A 17872-nucleotide genomic window follows, 5' to 3' on the forward strand; every position below is an offset into this window, starting at 1 on the left:
AAGTTTATTTCTACATTGCCAAGTTTGTCACTATAACATGGCCATTTCTTGTATAGGAGACAGATGCTCTTTAGGTGTGCCCATCATAAAACTAGTTTAATAAATCAAGACACATTGAAAATAAAATAAGCCTCAAGCATAAAGCAGGACCAATCCTTGAACAACGTGTATATTCAATATATACTCCATTGGCTTCAATAGTGAAAATATACTGTGAGCTGTCACAAAGTTGGTAGGCTATGATCCCCAGCGTGTGCTGTGCCTGTCCTTTGCATAACTAGAGGGATTGTTAGTCCTCTTTGCATACATCACGATTGTTAATAAAGTGACATTTGTCAAAATGAGTAAGCACCTGTTGCCATGGAAGGTGCCATAAGCAAGATTATAAAACAAATTGTTGTAGTTGGCTAGGAACCAGGAGGAAGATGAACACCAGAAGAAAAGGCATTCTTTCCTTAATTCCTCATACCCATTTTACAATACATTGCATACAGTTGTTTATGTAGAACACAGGCTGTTTTCTTTTTTTCTGAAACCTCATGTAACCGATGGTATTTTAAATGAGCTCTAATACAAAATGCCTCACACACTGCTATCCTATGCCTCATTTAACCCATTATATGGGTTCCCTCTTGAAACATTTAGTCTTCATTTGTCTATTTTTCCTGTAACTTATTTTTAGGAATAGAAAAATCATGTCCTGAGAAGCATGTCTTCTGGCACATATTTAAAATATCTAAGGGGGCTCAGGTAACATCAAGACCCTAGTGGCTGCAGACGGGTCCCCACCAATATCTCGGCATTTTATTTCAATTATTTACTATCTTTCAATATGGCCCACAGCATGAAGATTTTGCATGTAACAGTTTATTTTTTTAATTGAAAACTGAAATAATACCAATACTCATAAAAAAATCCATTCAATTATATTCAGTAAACAGTCTTCCTCTTCATGCCAGTAGATATCTGTACAGTTTCCACCTAAAATTGCAGAATTAAAAAAACTGAAAGTGGCTTAGATAGTTAAGGGACTAGTCCTAGAAATTAATTTACTGCTTTATTAGTCCATTTTCCTGCTTCTAATAAAGACATACCTGAGACTGGGAAGAAAAAGAGGTTTAATGGACTTACAAGTCCACATGGCTGGGGAGGCCTCACATTCATGGCAGAAGGAAAGCAGGAGTAAGTCATATCTTACATGCATGGCAGCAGGCAAAAAGAGAGACAGGGCTTGTGCAGGGGAACACTTCTTTTTAAAACCATCAGATCTCATAAGACTTATTCACTATTATGAGAACAGCACAAGAAAGATCCACCCCCATGATTCAATTACTTCCCACTGGGTCCCTCCCATGACACACAGGAATTATGAAAGTTCCAACTTCAGATGAGATTTGGGTGGGGACACAGCCAAACCATACCATTCCACCCCTGGACCCTCCCAAATCTCATGTCCTCACATTTCAAAACCCATCATGCCTTCCCAACAGCCCCCAAAGTCTTAAGTCATTTCAGCATTAACCCAAAAGTCCACAGTCCAAAGTTTCCTGTGAGACAAGGCAGGTCACTTTTGCCTATGAGGTTGTAAAATCAAAATCAAGCTAGTTACTTCCTAGATACAATGGGGTACAGGTATTGTGTAAATACAACATTGGCCATAACAAAGGGGCTAAAGGCCCCATGCAGGTCCAAAATCCAGCAGGGCAGTTAAAACTTAAAGTGCCAAAAAGATCTCCTTTGACTTCATGTCTCACATCCATGTCATGCTGATGGAAGAGGTGGATTAGCATGGTCTTGGGCAGCTCTGCCCCTGTGGCTTTTCAGGGTTTAGCCCATCACCTGGCTGCATTCACAGGCTGCCATTGAGTGCCTGTGGCTTTTCCAGGTGCATGGTGCAAGCTTTCAGTGGATCTATGATTCTGAGTTCTGGAGGACGGTGGCCCTCTTCTCACAGCTCCACTAGGTGGTGTCCCAGGACTCTCTGCAGGGGCTCCAACTCCACATTTCCCTTCTGCACTTTCCTAGCAGAGGTTCTCCCTGAGGGCACCACCCATGCAGCAAACTTCTGCCTGGGCATACAGATGTTTCCATACGTCCTCTGAAATCTAGATGGAGGTTCCCCCACCTCAACTCTTGACTTTTGTGCACCTACAGGCTCAACACCATGTGGGAGATGCCAAGGCTTGGGGGCTCCGCCCTCAGAAGCAATGGGCTGAGCTTGGCCTCTGTTAGTCATGGCTGGTGTGACTGAGATATGGGGCACCAAGTCCCTAGACTGCACACAAGAGGGGGACCCTGAGCTCCACCCATGCAACCGTTTATTTCTCCTAAACCTCTGGGCCTGTGATGGGAAGGGCTACCACAAAGACCTTTCATATGCCCGAGAGACATTTTCCCCATTGTCTTGGTGATTAACATTCAGCTCCCGGTTTCTTATGCAAATTTTGCAGCTGGCTGGAATTTCTCCTCAGAAAATGGGATTTTCTTTTCTATCTCATTGACAGGCTGCAAATTTTCCAAACTTTTATGTTCTGTGTCTCTTTTAAAACTGACTTCCTTTAACAGCACCTGTCACTTCTTGAATGCTTTGCTGCTTAGAAATTTCTTCCACCAGATACTCCAAATCATTTCTCTGAAGTTCAAAGTTCCACAAATCTCTAGGATGGGGCAAAATGTCACCAGTCTCTTTGCTAAAGCATAACAAGAGTAACCTTTTTCCAAACGAGTCTAGTTCCTCATCTCCATCTCAGACCTCCCCCACCTGGATATTATTGTCTGTATCATTATCAGCATTTTAGTCAAAGCCATTCAACAAGTCTCTAGGGAGTTCCAAACTTTCCCACATTGTCCTGATTTTGAGCCTTTCCAACCCCTGCTTGTTACCCAATTCCAAAGTTGATTCCACATTTTGGGGTATCTTTTCAGCAACACTCCACTCTACTGGTACCAACTTACTATATTAGTTTGCTTTCATGCTGTGCATGAAGACATACTTGAGACTGGGAAGAAAAAAATTTTAATAGATTTACTGTTCCACATGCCTGGGGAGGCCTCACAGTCATGGTGGAAGGTAAGGAGGAGAAGATCACTTCTTACATGGATGGCAACAGGCAAAGAGAGAGCTTGTGCAGGGAACTTGTGTTTTATAACCATCAGATCTTGTGAGACTTATTTACAATCACAAGAACAGTGTGGGAAAGACCTGACCCCATAATTCAATTACCTCTCACTGGATTCCTCCCATGACACATGTGAATGGTAGGAGTTACAATTCAAAATGAGATTTGGGTGGGGACACAGCCAAACCATATCAACTGTCATCTTGTATCTTTTCCTTATTATAATTATTGTACTAGTCAGGGTTCTTTAGAGAAATTGACCAATAATAAATAGATACATACATACATACATACATACATACATACACACACAGATGAAGAGATTTATTATGGGACTTGGCTCACAAGGCTAGGGAGACCCACCAGTCCCACCATGTGATATCTGAAAGGTAGGAAACAGGAAAGCAGGTACTATATATAACTCACGCTCAGTTTAAAGGTCAAAGAACCAGGAGTGCCAATGTTTAAAGTCATCATGGATGAATGTCCCAGTTAGAGCAAATTCACACGTAGTCTACCTTTTTGTTCTATTTAGGACCTCAGTGGATTAGAAGATGCCTGTTCACATTTATTAGGGCAGATCTTCTTCACTCAGTTTACTGATTCAAGTACTAATCTCTTATGTAAAGATCCTCACAGACACACTCATAAATAATGTCTTACCAGCTCCCTGGGTATTCCTTAGGTGAATAAAGTTAACACAAAAAAATTAAATATTTCATGAAAAAGATAAGGACTAGATAAAGAACAAAAAGATTAATGCATATTTTATTTTTAGTTTTTTTTTTGTTTGTTTTGAGATGGAATTTTGCTCTTGTTGCCCAGGCTAGAGTGCAATGGCATGATCTCCGGCTCACCACAACCTCCAACTACTGGGTTCAAGTGATTCTCCTGCCTCAGCCTCCCGAGCAACTGAGATTACAGGCCACCACACCCAGCTAATTTTGTATTTTTAGTAGAGACGGGGTTTCTCCACGTTGGTCAGGGTGATCTCAAACTCCCAACCTCAGGTGATCCACCTGCCTTGGCCTCCCAAAGTGCTGGGATTACAAGCGTGAGCCACCGCACCTGGCTATTTTTAGTTTAAAGCATAAATACAACTCTTACCTTACCTTCCAATGGTGGTAATTCTAGCTGAGTGTTATTTTTTAAGCTCACAATTAAATTACTTATTTCCATTTTAGCAATGGATTACAAAAGGTTAGTCTATCTTTCAGTAATTTATTAGAAAAAAAAATACCATTTTGTTATTGAACCCTTGGCAAAATTAAATTGAGCATTAATGCACTCCACCTCAATCTATGCTGGAGCAAAAAATAAGCCACTTTTAGGGGCCAACTCTATAAATGCGTTTCACAAAAGCCTAGTCATCCCTAAGTTTCCCCTTTATTGTTCCAGAGCCAGTCCCCAACAAATGTGTGGACAAAACCCAAAGACAAGTGACCCAAAACAAATTATATCCCCTATGAAGTCTAATCTCTGTAATTCTGTTAGCCTTTAAGCGGAGTTTTCAGGAAGTCATGTGATCGAGAGATAAACCAAAGTATTAAAAACATACCTTATAAGCTTGTTTTTTAAAAGGATTTTAATTATAGTTTCTAGAAAAGTTAAAGTTTAGTAATTCTGTAATAAATACAGTTGAGATATACTTTATGCCTTGAGAATGTTAAGTGTGTTTCTAGAAACATAATTGATAAGCTTATTTAATTTTTAAAAGGATTTTAAAAATGTTTTTAAGAAAAGTTACAGTTTAGAAATTCTGTAATGAATACAATTGAGGGATTTTTTATACCTTGAGAAATCAATTATTAATTTGAAGGAAAAAAACACACATGCCAATTAAAAGGAAATTCCTAGCTGTGATCAGTAACAGTGTGGCAGAAACATCGCCAAAAATAGGCCTGCAATTGCTGACATGCAAACCCGCCACCAATCACAGAATGTGTGTTACGCATCCATAGCACATACTTCTACAATTTCTCATCAGTTTGTCTGTTTCTCTGTCCACAGCCCCTCTGATATCTCTGTAAATTTTGTAGGCTAGCTTCAAATTTTATTTTGTATTGAGATCATTCTTATATTAACACGGTTCTAGCAAAGCTGAAGTGAGAACAGACAAACCTGAGAGACAAATCTTTTTTTGGTAATCTCCATACTTCTTCAATGTGTTCTTTTAAAACCTGCAACTCCTAAGAAGTTATTAACTTCTATTTTTTCTTGTTGTAAATTATAAAGTAGCTTAATATCCACCAGGTATTACTGGAAAACAGTCATTTTTGAGCTGTGTTTGAGAAGCAAGAACACTTTGTTGGGTTAACCAATTTTAAATGCTCTTAAAACATAGAGCCCCTTTAAGAATATTTGGCCACGTGCAGTGGCTTTTGCCTGTAATCCCAGCACTTTGGGAGGCTGAAGCAGGTGGATCATGAGGTCAAGAGTTCGAGACCAGCCTGGCCAACGTGGTGAAACCTCATCTCTAGTAAATGTACAAAAATTAGCCAGGCATGGTGGCGTGCTCCTGTAGTCCCAGCTACTCGGGAGGCTGAGGCAGGAGAATTGCTTGAACCTGGGAGGTGAAGGTTGCAGTGAGCCAGATCGCACCATTGCACTCCAGCCTGGTCAACAGAGCAAGACTCCATCTCAAAAACAAACAAACAAACAAAACAACAACAACAACAACAAAACGAATATTTAATAATGCAATACTTCATGGAAAAATAGAGTAGCCAAAACCCATTTTTAAAATTAACATATATATTAACGTGAAGTATCTTTATAAAACAAATCCAAGAAAAATCAGTCTTACACATTTGATTTATAAAAAATCCAATATAAGATTTTAAATTTATATTAATAGTAATGTTTTATAATATTTCAGTTAAAATAGAACTGACATAATTATATATCATCAGATTTTAATATATAAACATCATAGAAAATATATTCTCCAACCAGCAGAGGATGAAGTTAGAAATCAGTAACGGAGAACTAGAAAACTTCAATTTCTGAGAATTAAAAACACTCTCTAAACAACTAATGGATCATTACAGAAATCATAAAAAGAAATTTAAAAATACAGATGAATAAAAACAAAAACAAAACAAACATTATGGGACATAGTAAAATAAGTGCTAAGGAGAAAACTTATAAAAGCTTCCATTTAAACAGAATAAAAACAAAAACAAAACAAAAATTATGGGACATAGTAAAATAAGTGCTAAGGAGAAAAGTTATAGTTAAAAAGCTTCCATTTAAACAGAATGCAGATCTTAAATCAAGAACCCATTTGTACAACTAGAAAAAGAAGAACAAAGAAAACCCAAAGGCAGCAGATGTAGAGAATTTAAAATGTAGAGAAAAATCAATGAAATCAAAAGTTGATTCTTCAAAAAAAATCAATGTGAAAACCTTTAGCTAGATTGACTTAAAATAAAGAAGGCTCAAATCACCAAAATCACAAATGAAAATGAGAACATTATTACTTACTCTGCATAAATAAAAAGTATTATAAGAGTACTATGAAAAATTATATGTCAAAAATTGCATGTACCAGATGAAATCGACAAATTCCTAGAAATATGCAACATACCAAGACTAAATCATGAAAAATAGAAAATCTGAATAGATCTATACTTAGTTAGGATTATGGATCTCTAATAAAAAATCTAGCAACAAAGAAAATTCCTGGACCTGACAGCTTCACTGCTGAATTATACTAAACATTTAAAGAAGAACTATAATAATGCCAGTCCTTCATAAACATTTCCAAAAACTTAAAGAGGAGGAATACTTCATGTGAGGCCAGCATCACCATACTACCAAAACCAGACAAAGATGTTGCAAAAAACAAAAAACAAGAAAACACAACAGACTAATATCTATTATGAACATCAATGCAAAAATCCTCCACAAAATACTAGCAAACCAAATTCAGCAGCATATTAGAATGACCAAGTGGGATTTATTCCTGGAATCTAAGCATGGTTCAACACACGAAAATTGATCAGTGTAATACCCCATATTAACAGAAGGGAAAAAATAAGCATAATTGTCTCAATTATGCATTTGGTAAAATTCAACATCTTTCATATCAAAAACACTCAACAAACTAGGAACTGAAGAAAACTACCTTAACATAATAAAATCCATACATAAATATTCAATAGCCAACATCACACTCACTGTTAAAAGACTGAAAGTTTTACCTCTAAGATCAGGAACAAGATAATGACGCATACATTGCCACTTGTATTCAACAAAATACTGAAAGTCCTAACCAGTGAAATCGGGCAAGAAAAAGACATAAAAGGCACCCAAGTTGGAAAGGAAGAAGTACAATTATCTGTGTTTGTACACAGCATAATACTTTAGGTATAAAACTCTAAAGATCACACACACACTCACATGCACACACACATAGTTAAAACTAAGAAACAAATTTAGGAAAGCAGTAGGATACAAAAGCAACACATAAACATTAGTTTCATTTTTACTTACTAACAATGAACAATCAGAAAAGAAAGTTAACAAAATAATTCCATTGATTATAGCATCAAAAAGAATTAAATACTTATTAACTTAGCCAGGGATATGAAAGACTTGTAAAACGAAAACTATGGAAGACTTAAATAAACAGAAAGATATTCCATGTCCATGTGTTGGAAGACTTAATATTTTTAAGATGTTAACACTACCAAAAGCAATCTTAACATTAAATACTATGCCCTTCAAAACTTCAGCAATTTTTATAGAAAGAAATAATCTATTCTAAAATGTATATGGAAAAACCAAGGGACACCAAATAGCCAAAACAATCTTAAAAAAGAACAAAGCTGGAGAACTCACACTTCCTGGTTTCAAAATTTATTACAAAGCTTCAGTAATCAAAACAGGGTGCCACAGGCATAAAGATAGACTTACAGGCCAATGAAGTAAAATCGAGATCCAGAAATAAATCTTCACATATATGGTGAAATGACTTTTGACCATGGGTCCAAGATCATTCAATGAGAGAAAAAACAATCTTAAAAAAAAAAAAAAAATGGTGGGATGGTGGCGGAACAACTGAAAAATCACATATAAAATAATGAAGTTGGACCCTTGTATAACAGTATGTGGAAAAATTGACTCAAAATTAATCAAAGAACTAAATGTAATACAAAAAATACTATAAAACTCTGAGAAGAAATAATAGAACAAAAGCTTCACAACATCGGAGTTGGCAATAATTTCTGAGATGTGACATCAAAGGCACAGGCAACAAAAGAAAAAAATTTAAAAATTGTAGTTGATAAACTTTTTAAAAAACTGTATTCAAAAAATACTATCATCAGAATAAAACGGCAACCCAGAGAATGAAAAATAAATTTGCAAATGATATTTGACAAGGGACTGAGATCCAGAATAGATGGGGAATTTTAAAATCTCACCAACAAAATAAAACAAATAGCCTGATTCAAAAATGGGCAAAGAACTTTTCTCCAAAGAATAGAAATGTTCAATAAGTACATAAAAGGAGCCTCAACATAATTAATCATTAATCAACATAATTAATTAGCAAATCAAAGCTAGAATAACATAACACCTCATACCCATTATGACAGTTACTATTTAAAAAACAGAAAATAAAAACTGTTGGCAAGAATGTGGGAAACTGTAACACTTGTGCACTGTTGGTGAGGATGTAAAATGATACAGCCACTGTAGAAAGCAGTATGTCAGTTCTTTTAAAGATTAAAAATATAAGTACATATAATCCAGCAACCCCAATCCAGGTATATACCCAAGAGATTTTAAAGCAAGGTCTTGAAGAGATATTTGTACACACATGTTCACAGCAATATTATTCAAAATAGCTAAAATGGAAGCAATCCAAGTGTTTGTCAGTGGATTAATGGATAAGCAAAATGTAGTGTACACAAACAAAAGAATATTATTCAGCCTTAAAAATGAATACAATTCTGACATATTCTACAATAGGATGAAATGGAGGTCATTACGCTAAATTAAATAAGCCAATAACAAAAGACAAATGCTGTATGATTTCATTTGTATGAGGTTCTTAGAATAGTCAAAATCACAGACAAAAACAATGGTAGTTTCCAGAGATATATATTGACTAATGGGTCGAAAGCTTCGGTTTCACAAGACTAAAGAGCTCTGGAGATGGACGGTTATGATTATTGCACAATATAAATGTACTTAGTATCACTGACCTATATATAGCCATACACCACATAATGATGTTTCTGTCAACAACAGACCACTTACAGGTCATTATTGCCATAAGTTTGTTATGCAGCTGAAAAATTCCTATTGCCTAGTGAAACTGAAGCTATCATGTCATAGTACAATGCATCAATGCATTGCCTTTTCTATGTTTAGATACACAAATACTTAAGATTGTCTTATAATTATCTGTAATATTCAGTACAGTAACATGCTTTACAGGTTTGTAACCTATGGACACAATGTATCACTGTCTTTTAAGTGATGCATGGTCTACTTTAAAATAATTAAGATAATAAATTTCACATTAAGTGTATTTTATTTTGCAAAGTTACCATCTCTGTCTTCACTTACGGATATTGGCCAAAGTCTGAAGCAGGTGAGAGCCGTGATAATAAAATGAGTAGGAAAGTTTGTTAGGTGGGGCAGTGAGAGTTTGACAGAATTTACTGTCAAGATCCGATGCATAAGAACGGGCATTCATTATTACATGAAGAATAACAATTTTTAGAAGAGTATATGCAACATTATTCTATTTAGATAAATCTAAATAAAAATGACATATGTGTGTATATTTTATATGATTAGAATAAAGATCTCCAAGGAAACATGCAGATACTAATAGGGATTAGAAAGCTTTGGTAGAATTGATGTCCATTTAAATAAAAGAGTATTACGCTTATGTTCCAAGTGTATATCATGCTTGTAAAATAAACCAATACATTATACAAAATATGCTACTATTAAATTGAAAACAAATTCTTCTAATTATCTAAGAAAGGCAGAATTATGTAATGATCAGAAATAGACCCCTAAGCCAGGTTTTCTGGGTTGGATTTTCAGGTCTTCTATCACTCACCAGTTGTGTGATTAACCATTAGCGTTAACTTCTCCATTCCTCATAAATTTCTGTCAAGAATTCAGTATGCTGTACTTATAGATGTATGCATGTACACAGCATGCAGAAAAATACTGGTTTTTGTATTGTTATTATCCTATTCGGCTATTTGTGTTCATTCCAGTTAATGACTATAGTATAAAAATTTAAATTTATGCTACAAATTTATTTTAAATATTTACGCTTATCTCATAGTACTGAGTATTCAAATGCTCTCAGTTCTTTTTATCAGATGCTAATTACTGGTTTATCCAGAGATCCGAACCTGTGTTACAGTCATTTTCCAAGCTTGCCTCTGAAAACTCAAACAAAGAATAAATATCACTCTGTGTTTTTTACAGTTAAAAAACAAGGGAAATAAACGACCATCACGGGCATTTTACTCTAACCATACTGGTTATTTCAAAAACTAAAGTAAAAGGCAAATCAACTTAGTGATTAGTTTAATAACTCCTTTAAAAGAGTGAGTTTTTAATTAATACAAATGTGGCTGCTCAACAATGTACTCTATTATTCTTCTAACTGTACATCTCTGAATAACACATTGACCTGTTCAGTGATATTAAGGTTTGACAGTGGCCTTTATGGAAACGTGGGCGTGTTCCAGCTTCCACTTGCAGTGGTGTTTTGTAACGATGTTTCAGTCACTTCCAGATGGGAATATTTAGGTATCCCCCTACTGGAAAGGTTTGAAGACTGCTACTATTTCTCAAGGAGCACATAGATAAACCGAATTAGTGAGCAAAGGATCAGGCAGAGTGATTGTGTCTAACCAGGTTGTCCATGCCAAAAATAAGACAAACGAAACTAATTATGAATAAGTAATTAAATGTCTGTGTTTTCCAGACTTTTGACAAGTGAGTTTTAATAGTTTTCAGATAACTTCATGCCAACTCTATGAATGTGCATAAAGGAATGAAATAAGCTGTTTAAATGCAGACTTCAAAATGTCTACCCTGTGATGACTGCAGTTGACATCAGAAACTTAGTTAGGAAAACCAGGATGTGGGTTAGTGAGACTGGCCAGGATCTCAGTGGAACAAGGAAACAGTCAATATTCAATTATTATACACAGTTTATTATTTATCCTGAAGCTGGCAATGTAAGGGGCACAATTCAGCTTTTTAGAACATAATGTCAAATGTTAAATACCATCAAATCAATTCTAATTTCAACAGGACTTCTGACTGTACAGTTAGTCTGCTACTATCTTTACCTTAAAGAGAAACATACACCACACCAGTTTATCATAATTTCACTTTAAAACTAAAGGATATTTTTAATCTATTTTGGGAACGGTTTTACACATTTCATTGTGCCAGTCTATAATGTATACTTCCCTTTCAGAAAATGTGCTTTCAGTACACTGCCAACTAGTAAAAATTACCATCTGGTTATGTTAAAAGCAGTTCTTCCTTCTTTTTCATTTCAGCTTACCCTCAATCCACTCAGAATCAGATTCTTCACATACTTCTAAAGCTTTTGACTCAAGGTCAGAATGAAGTAAAATATTGCACTTTTTTTCTAAGGAAAAAGATCTGAGTCAAATACACTCTATCCTACTGTACACTGAAGCTTTCTTGTTAAATTACAATTGGGATGTGAAATGTCTAGGGCAACCTTGTCCTGATTACTGATGACAAATGATTTTGGTGGACTCAACTGCACTTCTACTGCATTAGAAACGCACAGCATAGAACCTTCCTCCCATCGTGGGTGCTGGTAGAGTGTCCAATTTAAAATTGGGAAACATTTCCCTCAAATTGCAGCTGAAATTCAGCTAATTTTATCATTTCCAGAGGAACCATTCAATACCACTTATGAAGGTCACAAGACCTGCTTTCTTTCCTAATCTGAAATGCTGAGGACTTGCATAGGTACATTAAAACGCTCTTAAGCTGATTGGATTTGCTGGCAAGGTTGAAGGGTGACTAGCAGACAACTGCCACAGTCAAGTGTCAAAAGTGTTAGCAAACTTTTGCATTCATCCTAGGAAGAAGACAACAGCAGTGATTTATTAGGTAAAACAAAGATGTGATTGAAATCACAAACGGAAGACAGAATCCTGGGACTTATTTTCTTCTACTGAAAAATCGGGGCTTTAAAAATTTAAATATATTATTAAAAGAACACATTAAGACTAGCAAACAAGCCTATGAAAAGATGTTCAACATCACTGATCACCAGAGAAATGCAAACCAAAGCTACAATAGATATTATCTTACCCCAGTTAAAATGGCTTTTATCCAAAAGACAGGCAGTAACAAATGCTGAGAAGGGTGTGGAAAAAAGGAAACATTTGTACACTGTTGGCGGGAATGTAAATTTGTACAACCACCCACGACGGAGAACAGTTTGGCAGTTCCTCAAAAAACTAAAAATTGAGCTACCACATGATCCAGCAATCCCACTGGTGAGTATATACCAAAGAGAAAAAAAATGAGTAAATCAAAGAGATATCTGCACTCCTTTGTTTATTGCAGCACTGTTTACAACAGCTAAGATTTCGAAGAAAGCTAAGTGTCCATCAACAGAAGAATGGATGAAGAAAATGTGGTTCATATACACAATGGAGTACTATGCAGCCATAAAAAAGAATGAGAGTCAGTTATTTGCAACAATATGGATGGAAATGGAGATCATTAGGTTACTGGAAACAAGCCAGGCACAGAAGGACAAACATCGCATGTTCTCAATTATTTGTGGGATCTAAAAATCAAAACAGTTGAATTCATGGACATAGAAAGTAGAAGGGTGGTTACCAGAGGCTGGGAAGGGTAGTGGGTTTTTGGGAGGGGGCGGAGGGTGGAGATTGTTAATAGGTACAAAAAATAGAATGAATGAGACCTACTACTTGATAGCACAATAGGGTGACTATAGTCAATAATAACTTAATTGTATATTTCAAATTCACCTAAAGAGTGGAACTGGATTGTTTGTAACTCAAAGGATAAATGCTTAGGGAATGGATACCCCATTCACCATGATGTACTTCTTTCACGTTGCATGCTTGTATCAAAATATCTCATGTACCCCATAAATATACACACCTACTATGGACCCACAAAAAATTTAAAAATAATTAAAAAACAATTTAAATATATATTACAGTTTACAGTACTTGTGTAATATCAATACAAATATTAATATTTAATAATTAATTAAAATATTTATATAAACTGCAACCCACATCTCACACATAGTAGGCATTCAACATAGAGTCACATCAGTTATTTTTTGTGAATAATAATAATCAAAACCTAACATTTAATACATACTATATAATTAACACTGTCTTTCAAGATATACGAACATTCTACTTTATTCCTCACAACAAGCCTATGATGTAGATATAGAATATAGGACATAGATAATTCCTTTGTACCAATGGAAAACTTGGGAAACTGAATAGTTAAATAATTAGTTCCAGCAATTAAATGGCAGAACAAGGAATAAAATATAAGGTTGTGTAATGATTTTGCCCAATTTCTTCACCACTGTGAATGCTAACGCTCTAAAATATTGCTGAAAAAACACACGGGCCCTTGTCTTCATTGATCTTGCATAATACAGAAAATGATGTTACATTATGGCAAATATAATCTGTTTATTCATTTCTGATATTAAAATAGAAATGCTTGGCTAATATTTGAGCTAGTTGTAATGTTATCATATAAAAAGTATTAACCATCTTGTTTCTGTTGCACAAAATAATACTTTATTTGAATACTTCACATGGTAAAAATAGTTGCAAAAATATTTTCTACATAGAAGTGTAAATATTAATTTATTTTAACATCAATGTGTATCTTATAATACATGTTTATTATTCCCTATCTTATTAATAATGTTTGTTCCTGCACTTAGTGTATTCTTCAGAAAATAGTGAGAGAAGTGGTGGGGAGAAGTTACTGGCCGAGAATCAAGGAACGCCAACATAAACATCTACATGGCACTCGGACTTTTTGTCAGAGATACATGTGTCCAGTCAGATCCTCTTCGGATTTAAGTGAATAGCAATGCTTTGAGTCTTCTAAATTATCACTGTTTAGATGCCTTATGTAATTTATACCAATAATTAGGTGCAGCCCAGCTTTGTATAGTTTGACTACAGAAACTTGACATATTTCATGCGAAAATAAACTGCTGCCTCTTCCACAGTCATGGATGCTGACGCATGAAAAGATTTGAGGTAACTTACTCACTTCTGTTTGCTTCACAACAGTTTTTTATAATTTCAAGAGTAAGTGTGACAAGGAATACTAAGCAGAAAAAAAAGCCATATACATTTGGCTCAGACTGAAAGTCAAATTCAAACATCATCAGAAATGCTTCTATAGAAGATGAATGGAATAAGTAATTGTTGGATCAGGAACCCCTAAAGACACTGAACTGTTTTCCGTTTTCAAGCACTGACATCATTCTGAAAGCAGAAGGCAGAGAGGGAGGCTCATGTTCCACATACTCATAAAGTTTATACATTTTAGGAGTTCAGAGAATTCATTTAATAAGAGAAATGGAAGCACTTTCTTTATGAAATCTGAAGTCCATGATGGCAAAATACTTTGCCCTGTATCACTTGGAAATGTGGAACGTGAGGACTTTAACTGGTATTACTACTCATCCAGCTAATAGTAACACGAAACACCTACTACAAACGTAAGACAAGTTTATGTAACTTGAAAAACGTCACTGATTTTTAATTTTGTATTTTATGCATATAATTTAGCATTTTCATACTTATCCAAGGATCCCATGGGTATTTTTTAGGAAATGGAATTTCTTGAAAAAACAGTCTGAAAAAATAAACTAAGCAACTTACATAAAATTAAATGGCATACTTCCTAAATACTGGATTAAAGGATATCAACATCTCTACAAAATTTATACTTTGGAAGAAATTAAGAATTAACTAAAACAATGTGTAGCTTTCAGGCTTAGAAGAAATAAAGGTTGTGTTTTACTGGTCATTATCTGAATTTCAGAATGCTGAGGCTCTTAAGAAGTTTATATAGACATTGAAGGGACACAAGAAACACACAAAGCACCCAACTTATTTTGGACACCAGTAGACAAGGCATTTTAATGCATGTTATGTCCTAAATCTCCATTAACAACTCTAAAAATTATGTGCCAGAAGAGAATTTCCATGTGCTCCCGATAGGTTAGAGTGTGAAAAAAACCTGTCCTCGGAACCATTTTTCCAATGTAATCACTTACTAGATAAACTTACATCCATTCTTGTGGGTTTCAACACTATCCACTGGGGCTGATCCTCTTCTCTCCTGCCTATTCAAGACATTGTACAGCACTTCCCCTGCCTGTCTTGGATAAGATAATTAGTATACAATTAAATAAGCAAGTCTATTATTATCTCTCTCTGTATATGTGTGTATATTCCCTTCCTTTAAAAATATAAAGTTCACTCATCCCTTTATCCCTCGCCAGTTACTGTCCCATATATCTTTATCATGACATCCTAGTATGATAGAGCATCTGTTAGTTATCACTGCCATAACTTTTTATAACATACCACCTCCAAATTTAATAGCTTAAAACAATCAGTTATTATTTTTCAAATGTCTATAGATTAGTTAACTGGTTCTGCCTATCTGAGCTGGGAGCAGTGGATCTTACACATGCATCGGCTTTCAGCTGGTGGGTCAGGCAGACATTGGTTGACATAGTTTGCCCTCAGCTGAAAGTATTCACCTGTGTTCTAATCTCTCATTCTTTAGCACACTAACCCAGGTATGATCTCACGGTGGAGGGAGAGGAGCCAGTGAGGAAGCAAAAATGCACAAGCACTTACTCCCGCTCCATCCCACATGTGCTCTGCCCCATTCCAGTGATACTCAATAACAAGATGTGAGCTTGCCAAGAAAATGGCATAGTTTAATAGCAAAACCTCACTTTAAAGAGATTACTGGTATAAATCACTGTGTCTATGTATTCTGTAAAGTTATTCACTTGGTTGGTAAAATTTTCATGGAACTTGCATGTGGCTTTACCACAACAGTGCAGTTTTACTACTGTTGAGAGTTCAGATCAACTATTAACTCTTAAGGACGGATATCAGTTAATAAGCTGAATACTAAATACTTCATATTAAATATATATAACTACAGTAATTTTAAAATTTTCAGACAGCTTTTTACTTTTTTGTCTCACTTCAGTTAATCAATTTTTTAAATATTTTGCTTTATTTTAAAATTGTGAAGCATTTAGAAAAAATTTTGTTTTTGGGGGGTGGAGCCAAGATGGCCGAATAAGAACAGCTCCGGTCTCCAGCTCCCAGCCCCAGCGACACAGAAGACGGGTGATTTCTGCATTTCTGCTTGAGGTACCGGTTTCATCTCACTAGGGAGTGCCAAACAGTGGGTGCAGGACAGTCGGTGAAGCGCACTGTGCGCGAGCCGAAGCAGGGCGAGGCATTGCCTCACTGGGGAAGCACAAGGGGTCAAGGAGTTCCCTTTCCTAGTCAAAGAAAGGGGTAACAGATGGAACCTGGAATATCGGGTCAGTCCCATCCTAATACTGCACTTTTCCAACGGGCCTGGAAAATGGCACACTAGGAGATTGTGTCCCGCACCTGGCTCGGAGGGTCCTATGCCCAAGGAGTCTCTCTGATTGCTAGCACAGCAGTCTGAGATCAAGCTGCAAGGTGGCAGCGACGCTGGGGGAGGGCCGCCCGCCATTGCCCAGGCTTGCTTAGGTAAACAAAGCAGCCAGGAAGCTCGAACTGGGTGGAGCCCATCACAGCTCAAGGAGGCCAGCCTGCCTCTGTAGGCTCCACCTCTGGGGGCAGGGCACAGACAAACAAAAAGTCAGCAGGAACCTCCTCACACTTAAATGTTCCTGTCTGACTGACAGCTTTGAAGTGAGTAGTGGTTCTCCCAGCACACAGCTGGAGATCTGAGAATGGACAGACTGCCTTCTAAAGTGGGTCCCTCACCCCTGAGCAGCCTAACTGGGAGGCACCCCCCCAGTAGGGACAGAATGACACCTCACTCGGCCAGGTAATCCTCTGAGACAAAACTTCCAGAGGAACTATCAGACAGCTGAATTTGTGGTCACACGAAAATCCGCTGTTCTGCAGCCACCACTGCTGACACCCAGCCAAACAGGGTCTGGAGTGGACCTCTAGCAAACTCCAACAGACCTGCAGCTGAGGGTCCCGTCTGGTAGAAGGAAAACTAACAAACAGAAAGGACATCCACACCAAAAACCCATCTGTACATCACCATCATCAAGACAAAAAGTAGATAAAACCACAAAGATGGGGAAAAAACAGAGCAGAAAAACTGGAAACTCTAAAAAACAGAGCACCTCTCCTCCTCCAAAGGAACACAGTTCCTCACCAGCAACAGAACAAAGCTGGATGGAGGATGACTTTGATGAGTTGAGAGAAGAAGGCTTCATACGATCAAACTACTCTGAGCTACGAGAGGAAATTCAAAACAATAGCAAAGAAGTTAAAAACTTTGAAAAAAAATTAGAAGACTGGATAACTAGAATAACCAATGGAGAGAAGGGCTTAAAGGAGCTAATGGAGTTGAAAGCCAAGTATCGGGAACTACGCGAAGATTGCAGAAGTCTCAGTAGCAGATGCGATCAACTGGAAGAA

Source organism: Symphalangus syndactylus, chromosome 6 (genome assembly GCF_028878055.3).
Source record: "Symphalangus syndactylus isolate Jambi chromosome 6, NHGRI_mSymSyn1-v2.1_pri, whole genome shotgun sequence".
NCBI classification, from domain to species: domain Eukaryota; kingdom Metazoa; phylum Chordata; class Mammalia; order Primates; family Hylobatidae; genus Symphalangus; species Symphalangus syndactylus.